The sequence below is a fragment of the Sinocyclocheilus anshuiensis genome, unplaced genomic scaffold (assembly GCF_001515605.1).
Source record: "Sinocyclocheilus anshuiensis isolate Anshui unplaced genomic scaffold, SAMN03320099.WGS_v1.1 scaffold197, whole genome shotgun sequence".
In the NCBI taxonomy this organism is placed as follows: Eukaryota; Metazoa; Chordata; class Actinopteri; order Cypriniformes; family Cyprinidae; genus Sinocyclocheilus; species Sinocyclocheilus anshuiensis.
Window position 1 is genome coordinate 1265353 of NW_015540856.1, and position 13243 is coordinate 1278595.

Here is a 13243-nt window from a genome sequence, read left to right on the forward strand (position 1 = left end):
CGCTGGAAATGAAGTGTCCCCAACTAAGCAAGCCAGAGGCGACAGCTACAAGGAACCAAAACTCCATCGGTGACAGAATGGAGAAAAAACCTTGGGAGAAACCAGGCTCAGTCGGGGGGTCAGTTCTCCTCTCGGTAACCTTCCTAATAACAGTCCCCAAAATCACAAATCATCCTGAACATTAATGGTTATTGGTACTAGTAGAGCTGGGGTAAATTCTGATTCGTTCACCAAAGCAATAATTGGTGTAAATCAGGGATTCTCAACTCTGACCCTCAAGGTCCACTTTCTTGTAGAGTTCAAACCCTAATCAAACACACCTGAACAAGGTAGTCTAGAGGTGCTTCTCAATTCTCAAATTGATGTTTCCTTGTTTCCTCACTTCTCCGACTTCCAGTCTGTGACCCAGAAACCGATCAAAGTTAGCCATCTTGAAGGACATCGCAGTTCTCTAATTGCACCGTGAGGAGGCGAGGAATGAGGTGTAAGGAAGCTTCCAGAGGAGCTAAGAACGAGGATACACAGGTGTCTTTCTTGTCAAGAAACCTGACACGCAAATATATAGTCCTCATCCTTCACATCTGTAATAATAATTGTAATTTATGTTTTACATTTGCGGTATAAATACTGTAAATCATACATTATCATATTTTTCAACTGGGCATTTTGCTTTATTAACATTTATTGTGAACGTCTTAAATAACCAAACTTTAACAACATAAGGCCAGATCCCTTGAGTGAAGCTGATCATAATTTGAAGTGACGCTTGAGTGATCAAGAATATTCCAATGTACAAATAACCTTTCCTTTGATTCCTCCGTCCTCATTTTCTTTCCTTGCATCCTTCCCTCGTATCCTAAGTGGGGTGGAGCTAAGACACGAGGAAAGGAAACAAGTATGCTTCAGGATCACAAAGTTACAGGCAAGTAGCTAAATTCTGCAGGAAAGTGGACTTCGAGGACCAGAGTTGAGAACACCTGTTGTAAATAACAGTAACGAATCTATAGTGAACCAAAAAAAAAAAGAACAATATTATTAAGACACACAGACCTACAGATATTGGCTTGCACCTACAGATTTAGTTTCTGTAATTCACCTGACCTGCATGTTTTTGGATTGGTGGAGAAACCAGATTACACAGGAAGACCCACGGCAACACAGGACTTGAACCAGGGAACTTGCATTGAGGACACAGTGTTACATGACTGGTCATTTTTGTAGAAATCCCCTCTCATTACTCTCCATTCATGAATTAATTTGGCCAATCAGACCATTGGGAATTATTTTGCTTATGACCAGATGCATCTATTACTTCCACCAGACAATGAAAAAAATAAACCCTGCAAATAAGCAATGTCAACTTATTAATATTTCACTGAGGCAATAGATTTCACTGAGGTAACAGAGATGATAGATTTCCCCTTGAATTAGAATTGCATGTTGACCTTAAGCAGTGATCGTCCAAGCACCTGGGGTTCCTTAAGATTGCAATGAAACTTGAACTGACGAATAAGCCCATGATTACTTTCAGCTGTATTTAAAAGATACTCATGTGCCTCTGTTAAACTATTGTGATCAAGCATTTGGTTTTCATTTAGACTATATTCTGCACAAGGAAGAGGAAAAAAAATATGGTAGTCATTATAATCTATCATTGCAGATTTTAGACATTGACAATCATACCATGAATTAAATTAGTGTTTCAACTAGTCTGGTTTGATTCAGCGCACATAAATGGTCTTGAAGAATAAGATTTAATGAAGAAAGAAACGTAGAAAAAAATATGTAAAAAATATTACGAGAAAACTGAGACAGCTGAGGCTTTGAAAACGCACTGCTGTGTATACGTGGGGCAAAGGTATTTAAAAAGCTATTTACATTTTTTTAGGGGTCAAACACCCAAACAGTCCCCTGAACCAACTGGAGATCTCAGACCTAAACCCTCTAGTGCCACCATCAGCTCAAATGTGACTTTTCTTCTGTTTATAATGTTTTAGCCTTTTGGTCTAGAAACAGAATTAGCCTTTTTCCATTCCATTTTCTCTTCTCATCCTGAGTTGATTCAGACAGGTGTTTTCAATTTACCAGTTGGTCACGTTAACAAAAAAATATATATTATTTTTAAAATATATTATTATTATTATATATTTTAATCATGTATGCTTAATTGAAAACTGCAACATTCAAAAACAGCATTCGTTCTTTTAACTTTTATGTAGCTCCAGTGAACTCATCCATGTTTAAGCAGCATATTTTCCAAAAACTCTTACCTCATCTGATAGGAAGGTATGATGTGTTTCTCTGTGGGTTTGCTGTAAAAACCCAAATTGTGTGAGAATGCTTTTTAAAGCTTGTGCTATCCTCCCAAAAATGCCTATATGCTTAATTCAGCACATGAACATCAGAGGTTTTCAAATGTTTAAGGAAGTTACACAGAGATTTTTAAACTGTAAAACTAAAGTTGATATTGATAGACTATCATATGATTAAACTTGCCAATATAATCAGATAGATATGTGCAACGGATGAGCATAGCAACGGAGTAGAGGATCCACGTGCAGGCTTTTTAAAAAATAGAGCGTAGTCAAAACAGTCAGGGTCAAACACCAGCAAATGACAAAATCCAAGAGCAAGACAAAGAGTAATCCGTAAACAGGCAATGGTCAGGGCAGGCAGCAAACAATCAAAAAAATGCAAGAATACAAGATCAAAAAGACAGGCAAGGTAAGAACAAGGCAAGACTAGGCAAAGAAGGTAAACAAGGGAAATTCTCGGTAATGTCCGCAATGCTAAATAGTAATGTTACGTTCTTGAACAAATCGTTCTTTTGAGCCGGTTCTCAGGAAGTAACCGGTTGAGCCGGTTCACAAATCGAACTGAATCAAACTTTAATTCCGGGTTGATGACGCAGGACGCACAGCCGAAATAGCACGTCCAACGCAAAAAGAACCGAATGAGCCGGTTCAACCAACTGTCGAAGTTTGCCGAGGATTACCGAGGACTCAACAAGAACCGAATGAGCCGTGGCGAAGTTTGCCGAGGATTACCGAAGATTCTGATGAGTGAGTTGACGATACTGTGCAAGCCTGAGGCGCGTACTGGAAATATGCTTGTTTATTATGACTGTTATTAATTTACATTTTATTAAAACCTGCAAAAACCTTTGTCGAGTGATGTAAATACATTTTACAATAGTTTATTGTGCATGCATATTATATTTAAAGTTGCTTAAGCGAAATCAAGGAGTTTATAAAACTGGTTTATTCATTCTTTATAATGTAGTGTAGACATGTAGAACATATCTGCGTTTGTGCATCAATGTCTGTAATGTGTGCTGTAGGTGCGAAACTTTTAGGAATCTTATCCAAGTTGTAGGCTAGTCAATATTGCTCAGTCAGTCATATCTGAGGATTCGCGAATGAAACTTTGACAACAAACACCATTAATTTAAGTTAATTATATGGCAATAATCAGCAATATGCTTTCACACAAATAACTTTATTTTTTAATGTTTCAATATGCGTTGACACAAATGACTTATTTGAATTTTTCAATGATACAACATGGCACTGAGTTGTTAGAAAACAAATGCGTAGAGACGTTATTGCTTGATGACGTCAGGAACCGATGAATCTGATTTTTGAACCGGTTCAATGAGCCGATCTGTCCGAAAAGAACTGGTTCGCGGAAATGAATCGGACTTTGCATCTCTAATGCCAAACAATACTTTGCAAGGTGTGCAGCTTAAATAATCTGTCTGATGGGCAACAGGTGAGCATGTAATTACTTCCTAGGGAGAGGATTATGGGAAATGGAGTCCAGGGTGAATAGGTGAGTGGGAGGAATGGCAGGGACCGGATTCATGACAGAACCACTTCCACTTTACTTTATTTGTCCCTTTATGGGAAATTTGTTTTGGACAATAAAGGTAAAGTTGCATAACAAGATTCCCACAATAACATAACAAACAATCACACAGTCATGTCCTTTGAGCCAGAGTTTAACAGGCCAAAGGAATGAAATAGTTTTTATAACGGTTGTATCTAGACCTTGGGGTACGAAAACATCGACCAGATGGAAGTAGATCAAATTCTGGATAAAGCACATGAGAAGGGTCCAAAATCATTTTCCTTGCCTGTTTAAGAATACTTTTGTTAAAAATAGACTGAAGATTGGGGTAAACCCCCAGAGCAACCACTTTCATTGCCGTACGCACTAAACGGTTCAGCTGAGATCTAAGAGTAACTGTCAAATTACAGAACCAGGCCGCTATACCATACAGAAAGATGGATTCAATACAGGCATGATAAAACAACAACATGACCCTCTGAGCAACTCCAAAAAGTCTGAACCGCCGTAAAAAGTAAATTTTTGTTGCACCTTTCGACACAGATTATCCACATGCATCTCCCATGAAAGTTTATGATCGATAAGCAAACCTAAATATTTGTATGAAGCCACCTGTGGTTGCCAACTAATTTGAAATCAAAAATAATTTCCTAACATTTTTAACAGTTTTTCTAACATTAATTACAAGACTGTGTTCTTTAATCCATGTTACAAAGTTAGCAATCTCTGCAGTATAGTGTTGAATGTTCTCATCCTTATACAGGTGACCAAGAATGGCAGTATCATCCGATAATTTTACAACAATATTCCCAGGATGGTGACTCCTATATTCATTGGTGTACAGTGTAAATAAGAGTGGTGAACATACACACCCCTGGGGGACACCAATACTAATAGACCTACACCAAATTTGAACTATTTGATGCTATGTGGCTTAACAGCCATACTATTTAGTTTGGAAGGCATGAGGTGTGGCTGCACGGTATTAACAGCCACACTCAAGTCAAGAAAGAACAACCTGGCAGAAGCCTTGGGATCTTCCAGATGTTTTGAAACATGATGCACCACGGTAAGGATAGCGTCATCAGTGCTCCTATTGATTTGATAGGCAAACTGATAAGGATCAAGATGGTCCTTAACCTCTTCTTTAAGCTTCCCCACCATAATCCTCTCCAAACACTTCATCACAATGCAGGTTAAGGCAACTGGGCGATAATCGTTATATTCTTGAGGACCAGGTTTCTTTGGGACTGGTATAATAATTTATTTTTTCCAAATATCTGGAATAATATGTGAATCATTAGACCTCTGAAAAATGTCCACCCATGCAGGGGCTAATTCCTCTGCAAAGCTTTTCAAGATAAAAGCAGAAAGATCATCTGGCCCAGTTGCCTTTTTAATGTCAAGACCTTTAAAAACCTTAGCAACATCAGTCAAACTTATTTGAGGTTTAGATACAGAATCATCAATCCTAATAGCCCCCAATACATCACTACAGTCATAAGAATCAACATCGAACATGCAGTAAAAATCATTAAGCCTATTTGCCAGAGTCTCCTCATTTGCAACCTGCATACTTATCATTTTAGGTATTATATTAGTTATACACCTTACCTTAGACCACAACTTTTTGGATTTTTACTCAGATCACTATCAATTAAAGGGGTCATATAATGCGATTTCAATTTTTCCTTTCTCTTTGGAGTGTTACAAGCTCTTGGTGCATAAAGAAGATCTGTAAAGTTGCAAAGACTAAAGTCTCAAATCCAAAGAGATATTCTTTATAAAAGTTCAGAGTCAGCCACACCTACCTAAAACGGCTCGTTCTAACACGCCCCCACATATCTACCTCACTATGTGGGAAGATTTGCATAACGCCGCCCAAATGTTCATGCAAAGAAAGAAGGCGTAACTTTTAGTCTCACTGTAGTTTTGTTGACGCTGCAGCCATGTCGTGAAGACGCTGTGTGCTTCGTTGTGAAAGCGAAACTACTTTGTTTGGTCTTCCAAAAGAGGACGATATCCGCTTCGTCATGCCTAGAGCTGATCTGTGCTCGTCGCTGAGGGAATACATCAACTTTCACCGTGGACGAAGCGGAATCCAGCCCGTCATGAATCCAGAATCCAGAATCGGAATCCAGCCCGTCTTGAGGTATCCGTCACATGTGGTTGCCGCTCATTCGTCGGATCCGCCGGGAGCTCCGTTCTCGACCCCGCCGCCTCAGCTCACTCTAGCCCGGCCTCAGCTCACGCTAAGCCGGGGCTTCCGCTCACTTACACCAAATACACAAAATAATGTTCTTTTTAGCAGCATCATATGACCCCTTTAAATCTCTGTAATTTTTACGAGTCTCTCTTATTTTATGATTAAGCTTTTTCTGAGCCAGTTTTAAAAGTTCAAGTTAAAAGTATGCCTGCCAATATCTGGATCATACAGCACCTCCCAGTCAGTACAGAGAAAACAGCCCTTCAATATCTCCACTTTTTCCAAAGACCAAAGTCTCACTGCCTTGTTCACAGGCTTTATTGACTTCAGCAAGGTATGGTAAATTGGAATAAGCTGCACAGTATTATGGTCCAAGTTTGCTAATGGTGGTTTAACTTTCACAGCGTATGCATTTGGTATGTTCCCATAACACTTGTCCAAAATATTGGTGTTCCTTGTATTGCAGTTGACATATTGTTGAAAACCATGAAGAAGTCTTTCAAGATAACAGTGATTCATATCACCCAAAACAAACAGAAAAGCATTTGGAGTGTGTTGGAGCTGCTGTTGCACACACTCAGACACCTGCGTCGCAGCTCTTACTGCATTTCCATCAGGTGTCACATAAACAAGGCAGATGACAACATTGCCAAACTCACGTGGCAAATAGAAAGGTTGCAAGCTAATGCACAGCAGCTCCACATCTCTGTCACTAATAGTCTCCCTCACAGTAATGCAGCCACACCACCGATCATTAATATAAATGCAAACCCCACCTCCGCAGGATTTTTCTGACCTGACCAGATCTCTGTCCGCTCGCACCAGTGTAAAACCATCCACCTCAACGTAGGCATCGGGGACGTCAGGCTGAAGCCACGTCTCTGTCACAGCCATAATGCATGAATCCCGATATTCGTAACAGAAAATTTAATTAATCCGAAGTTTGTCCATTTTATTCTGCAGTGAACGGGCATTGAACAGGATCATTGACGGCAGAGCTGGACGATTTCCTCTCCTCCTCAAATGCTGTCGTACACCTCCCCATTTACCTCTGCGCCAAACTGTGCCTCTATCTCCCGGCAAAGCAAATATCCGCTGTTGTGGTCGTCTGCGCAGCTCTTCGGGTAAATGAGGCAATTCAGCGGGTATTCCAGAGCGCATACCGGCGAAGCGCAATGCCATAAGCGCCTCACTGGTATAGGGGATGGCGTCCAGTTCATGACCATGTGCCGCCAAAGTTGTATAACTCATAGCAAGGGAAAACAAAACAATTCCCATCCAAAGAACACGCATGAGTGTAGTCATCTTCCAGTCTCCCAATCAGACAATTGCAATTGTTCGAAATAGGCCAGAAATACTCCTTTCTAGCTCAAATTATGCAGCTACCAGTTGCCCAGTTCGCCTGCTGAGCAGAAGAAGCGGATTCCAGACTCAAAGAAGCGGATTCCAGATGCTTTACTAACAAGACAGTCCAGGAGGGTGGTAGAGTGGAGGCAGAACAAGGGGAGGAACGGAGGGCCAGATCCATGTAGTGGAGGAACTGGAGACTGAGGCAGGACTGGTGGAGCAGAAAGCCAGGGCAGAGCAGGCAGAGCAGGTGGAGCCGAAGACTGCCAGGGCGGAGCAGGTGGAGCTGAAGAGCACCAAGGCGGAGCTAAAGAGCACAAGGGTGGAGCTGGTGGAGCAGGAAACCAGAAAGGAGCCAGCAGAGCAGGAAGCCAGGGCAGAGCCGGCAGAACAGGAAGCCAGGGCAGAGCCGGCAGAACAAGAAGCCAGAGCGGAGCCGGCAGAGCAGGGAGCCAGGACGGAGCTGGCAGAGCAGGGAGCCAGGACGGAGCTGGCAGAACAGGGAGCCAAGATGGAGCCGACAGAGCCGAAGACCACCAGGGCGGAGCAGGCGGTGCTGAAAACCACCAAGGTGGAGCTGAAGAGCACGAGGGAGGAGCAGGTGGAGCTGAAGACCACCAGGGCGGAGCTGAAGAGCACTAAGATGGCTCAGGCTGGGCATCAACGTGGAGCTGACAAGGCAGCTGACCACCACGGCAGATCAGGCAGGACTGCAACAGAGAGCACAGAGAGGTTAATGATGGCCTTTGCAGCCATAAAAGGACAGGCAGACAGTTCAGAGACGGCATCTTTGGCAGTAATAGGACAGGCGAAGAGCTCAGAGATGACCTCCTTGGCCATGACAGGGTAGGCGAAGAGCTCTGAGATGGCCATGACACGATAGGCTGAGAGCTCTGAGATGACCTCCTTGGCCATGACAGGACAGGCAGAGAGTTCAGAGACAGTCTCATTGACCGTGGCAGGGTAGACAGGGAGTTCATAAGTGGGCATCACCACCATGAGAGGAGTTGAAGTGGACGCCGCTGCCTCGGGAAGTTCTGCAGTGGAAGCCGCCACCTCAGGTGGAGCTGGAGAAGTCTCTGGAGCGGATCCATGCACTAGAGCGGGCTCAGAAGGGGATTCATGGACTGGAGCAGGCTCAAAAGCAGACTTATGGACTGGAGCAGACTCTGGAGGAGTAGTAGAGTAGTGTGTAGCCCAAACACACAGGATGTCTACTGCCATTACAGGGAGCACTGAGGACAGGGGAAAAGTCTCTGTGATAGCCAGGAAGTTCTGCAGCGGAAGCCGCCACCTCAGGTGGAGCTGAAGAAGGCTCTGGAGTGGATCCATGGACTGGAGCGGGCTCAGAAGTGGATTCGTGGACTGGAGCAGGCTCAAAAGCAGACTTATGGACTGGAGCAGGCTCTGGAGGAGTAGTAGAGCAGTGTGTAGCCCAAACACAGAGGATGTTTACTGCCATTAAAGGGAGCACTGAGGATAGGGGAGCAGTCTCTGTGATAGTCAGTGCTGAGGCCCTCGGGATGCCAGCTGCTCCGGCTAAAACCAGCGGTGGGTCCGCCAAACTGGAGATCAGTCTCTGTTGCCTGGGCACTGCCTTGCTAGCTTCATGTGCATTGTTGATGATGGCTGGAAACACTGGTGTGGCGTCCATGACAGCTGAAGAATGTGGCGTAGTGTCTGTGACGGCTGGAGACTTTAGTGTGGCGACCATGATGACTGAAGACTCTGGACTGGCGGCCATCATGTGAAGAGGCTCTGGGCTGGTGGCCATCTTGTGAAGAGGCTCTGGGCTGGCGGCCATCTTGTGAAGAGGCTCTGGGCTGGCGGCCAACTTGTGAAGAAGCTCTGGGCTGGCAGCCATCTTGTGAAGAGACTCTAGTGTAGAGACTACTGGACTTGGGAGTGCTGAAAGTGTCAGGCTTGAGTTCATTAAACAGGAAGAGACAGGGACCCGAGATGAGCCAAGCTCCGCAGCCGCCGGAGCTTGTTAGTGTTGCCCCCACCAAAAAAATTCTTTAGGGTTTTAATGTCCTCCACTTCTCCCACAGTGAAGGGGGAACCGATCAACAACAAATTATAGTCCATAAATTCACTTAGCAACCCTCAAGGACCATTGCATATAGACACAGATTTCAAAGGTTCATTTAGTCCATTGCAAAAGAAGTCAATCAGAGCAAAGTCTGGGAAATAAGAAAGATATGCAATATCTAAAAAGTAAAAAATAGAGCGTAGTCAAAACAGTCAGGGTCAAACACCAGCAAACGACAAAATCCAAGAGCCAGACAAAGAGAGTAATCCGTAGTGATGTTACGCTCAACACGGAAGTTTCGAAGCTTAAAAAAACAACACATTTCACATCAAAGCACTGTAATCAGTTATAGAACCAGATGTGAAACCAGCGGCTGTAATGGAACACAGCACTTTGGAAGGTGTTATTCATTTTTATGACCACTAGATGGCCACAACATAAACCGTGTTGAAAAGCTTTGAGTAATGAACCTTTTTCTGATACAACTGTGTTGAAAGCCTCACTGGTTCAGAACGCTTCACGTCGTAAAAGCGAAGTAATTCGTAAACTGGTAATGGTCAGGGCAGGCTGCAAGCGATCAGAAAAAAACGCAAGAATTTTTCTTACAGTCCAAAAAAACTTACAGTCCAAGATCAAAAAGACAGGAAAGGCAAGAACAAGGTCAGGTAAACAAGGGAAACGCTCTGTAATGTCCGCAATGCTAAACAATACTTCACAAGTTGCGTGTGAATGAGTGCCGCTTATGTAGTCTTCTTCAATGTTTTATGGCGGTTGGCAAACCCACTTTTGGTGCATATACTGCCACCTACTGGGATGGAGTGTGGAGCATTGATATTATAGGGAACATTAAAAAAAAAATTTAATCCTGTTTATTAATCCTGTATCTTTTAGATATTTTACCAGTATATTGAACACTCTTGTATCTTTATTTAACAGATTTTTCCATGAAAAATGTGCTTCTACATTTCTAAGAACCTCTATTAGTTGTTGTATTTCAGTCTCATATACTTTGCATTTTATTAAAACATGCTCGACTGTTTTAAGTTGCTCACATTTGACACAACATCCAGAGTCATGTTTTCCAGCTTAAATAGTCTGTCTGATTAGCAACAGGTGAGCATGTAGGGAGATGATTATGGGAGATGGAGTCCGGGGTGAATAGGTGATGGACCAGGTGACCTCTGATGGTGAGTGGGAGGAATGGCAGGGACCGGATTCATGACAATATGGCTCTGAGAGTGCAGTTACAGTAACTTCCAATATACTATGTAAATTCAATGCATTAATTTAGTGTGACTGATTTAAAAAATATAACACAATAAAAAAGTATGCTCCCTGCCCCATACACAGATTTGTAGTCATTCTATTTGAAGTACTACATATATTTTGTACTACAGTTTTTTGCAAACTCCATAGTTGGAAAACTTCCTCACCAAGACCCAGTTATATTGTTCAAAACATAACTACACGTGATGGAGGAGCTTTAGAATTTAAAAACAGCTGGACAAGTTTTTCAAAGTTAACGTATTTTTAACTTGACACAGTGTCTTTAAAATGTGGTGCTCATGGCATGAGACACTGAAAAACACGACAATGCAATGGACTGCATGTACATATAGACCAATGGTTAAAATATGTTGCAGGCAGAACACAAAAGCACTCTAACAAGTCCAGTTGAATGGATTGCTGTGGACAGTAGGACAGTGATAGTTTTCAAAGGTATGGAAATAAAACAAATAATATATTGACTTTTATTAAAGTCACCTTTTAAAATGTTTATTCAGTGTCTCTCCTAATATTGTAATGTCTTTGAATTATCTTCATTTGGAGGCTTCATTTTATATGTATTTATCGATTGTCTTAATGAATACACATTGTAAAAATACACATCTGCTCCATTCTTTTATTTTATTCATCCCATGACTGAAACTATTTTTGTTTGTCTTTGTACACATTCACCCGTATGCCCAAGTTATTTTTTAGGCCTTATAATGGAAATAACATGACAGATGCTTGTTCTTTGATGTTTCTCTCTCTCCATAAGAGTAGTGTAACTATCTACAATGATGCATGTAGAAGAATGGGATTAATGAGGAAATCAAAAAGATTGTGAACGTTTTGACATTTGCATTTACATTTTGCTATTTATTTATAGGTGTGTAATTGCTGGCATCACCAAATAAGACTGCAAAAATAATGACTGTTTTCTGAAAGTTTTCCTAAAGATTTGTCTGGTCAGTTTGCTCAAACAAACAGAGTGCATTTGAAAAATGCTACAAAGCCACAATGTTTACCGATTTCGGGAAATCAACCCACAAATCTTTCTTTCTTTCTTAAACTGGAAAAGGAAAATGCAATTAATGAAAGTCTTTTAACATAGTGGACAATTCATTTACAGTTCATTAGCTTATTGTTATTCTACGAAGTCTCATCTGGCAAAAACTACACAATTTTACCTTGCTGATATTTTAAAGAATCTATTAGTGTACCCAATCAAACCCTTGCTTCATGATGTCTAGATTTTTAAAAGTAATTTAAACCAGTTACAAGCAACCCTTAACCATCATTTTCAGTTATTTACTTTTACTCTATATGTAAAGTAATAATTTATAATAATTGCCTTAAAATTTAATTTCCGTAAAACAAATGCTCTTATTAAATGTACTTAAATCTTATTTTGTTAACAGTTATGTATATTGGAGTGTTTTTATATTGGATTTTATTTATTGATGTTAATTGCATTATTTTAGTGTTGTGTGTTTTGTGCGAGTAACACTATGCTCTATATTTGCTATTCAAGATTTGATGTTTTCAAAAGAGTAAAAATTAATATTATGTAAATTATACATTCACCAGAATCTGTATTTTTTTTACTTTTAAGTTCGCAACCAAAACAGTTTTTACCGTAATCTAACAACAGGATAACTTTTTGCAATTACCTTTATTTCTTTACTGCTTATCTTGTGAACAGATGTGTAACTCTGTCAAAAGTGATTATTTTCTTGTTTTGAAACACAGAACAACACTTCAGGTGTGATCTTTAGGGTTATGTTACATCTTGAACCAATTTGGAGCAACTAGGGGTTAATTTCGCCTTGTTCAATGGCTACAATGACAGATGAAGTGCAGGAAATCTGAGCACTGTGGCTCTCTGGTTAATTTTTTTTTGGATGACCCAACTAAAACTTCTGCCAACAACACTACAGCTCTACACCACTGAATTAATTAATATAATTAATAATGTGGAGTTTAGCGTGAACTCAGCAAACATAATCAAACATCTGTTACAGAGACGTTCCTCCATACTGACTTGGTCTTTGATGGTTACTGTGCATAAGATGAACTGAAAGCTATTTAAGTCTTATCCTTTTGGAGTTAAATAAGCACCTATGTATTTTTTAAGCCTGACACTTGCCTGTTTATCATGTACTCAGCATTCTGTCATACCCCCTTTGTTGCATTAGGCTATCATTCATTTAACATTTCACAACTGCTTTGACATGCAGCACTAAAGGTAAATTATTGCACAAATAGCATAATCAACATATTTTTCAGTTTCACAACAGACACTTCCATTTTGAACAATTAAACATTTGTTCCAAATTAATGTTGAATGATCTTATGCAAGAGGGAGAGTGTGTGTGTGTGTGTGTGTGTGTGTAAATATGGTATGGTCTTTATAATAATGTTTTTATGTTATTTTGTAATTAATCATTATTTATTATTAGTTATTATTATTATTATAAAATATTAAATATAATATAATTAATATGTATAATAATTATATTATATATATATAAATAATAAAT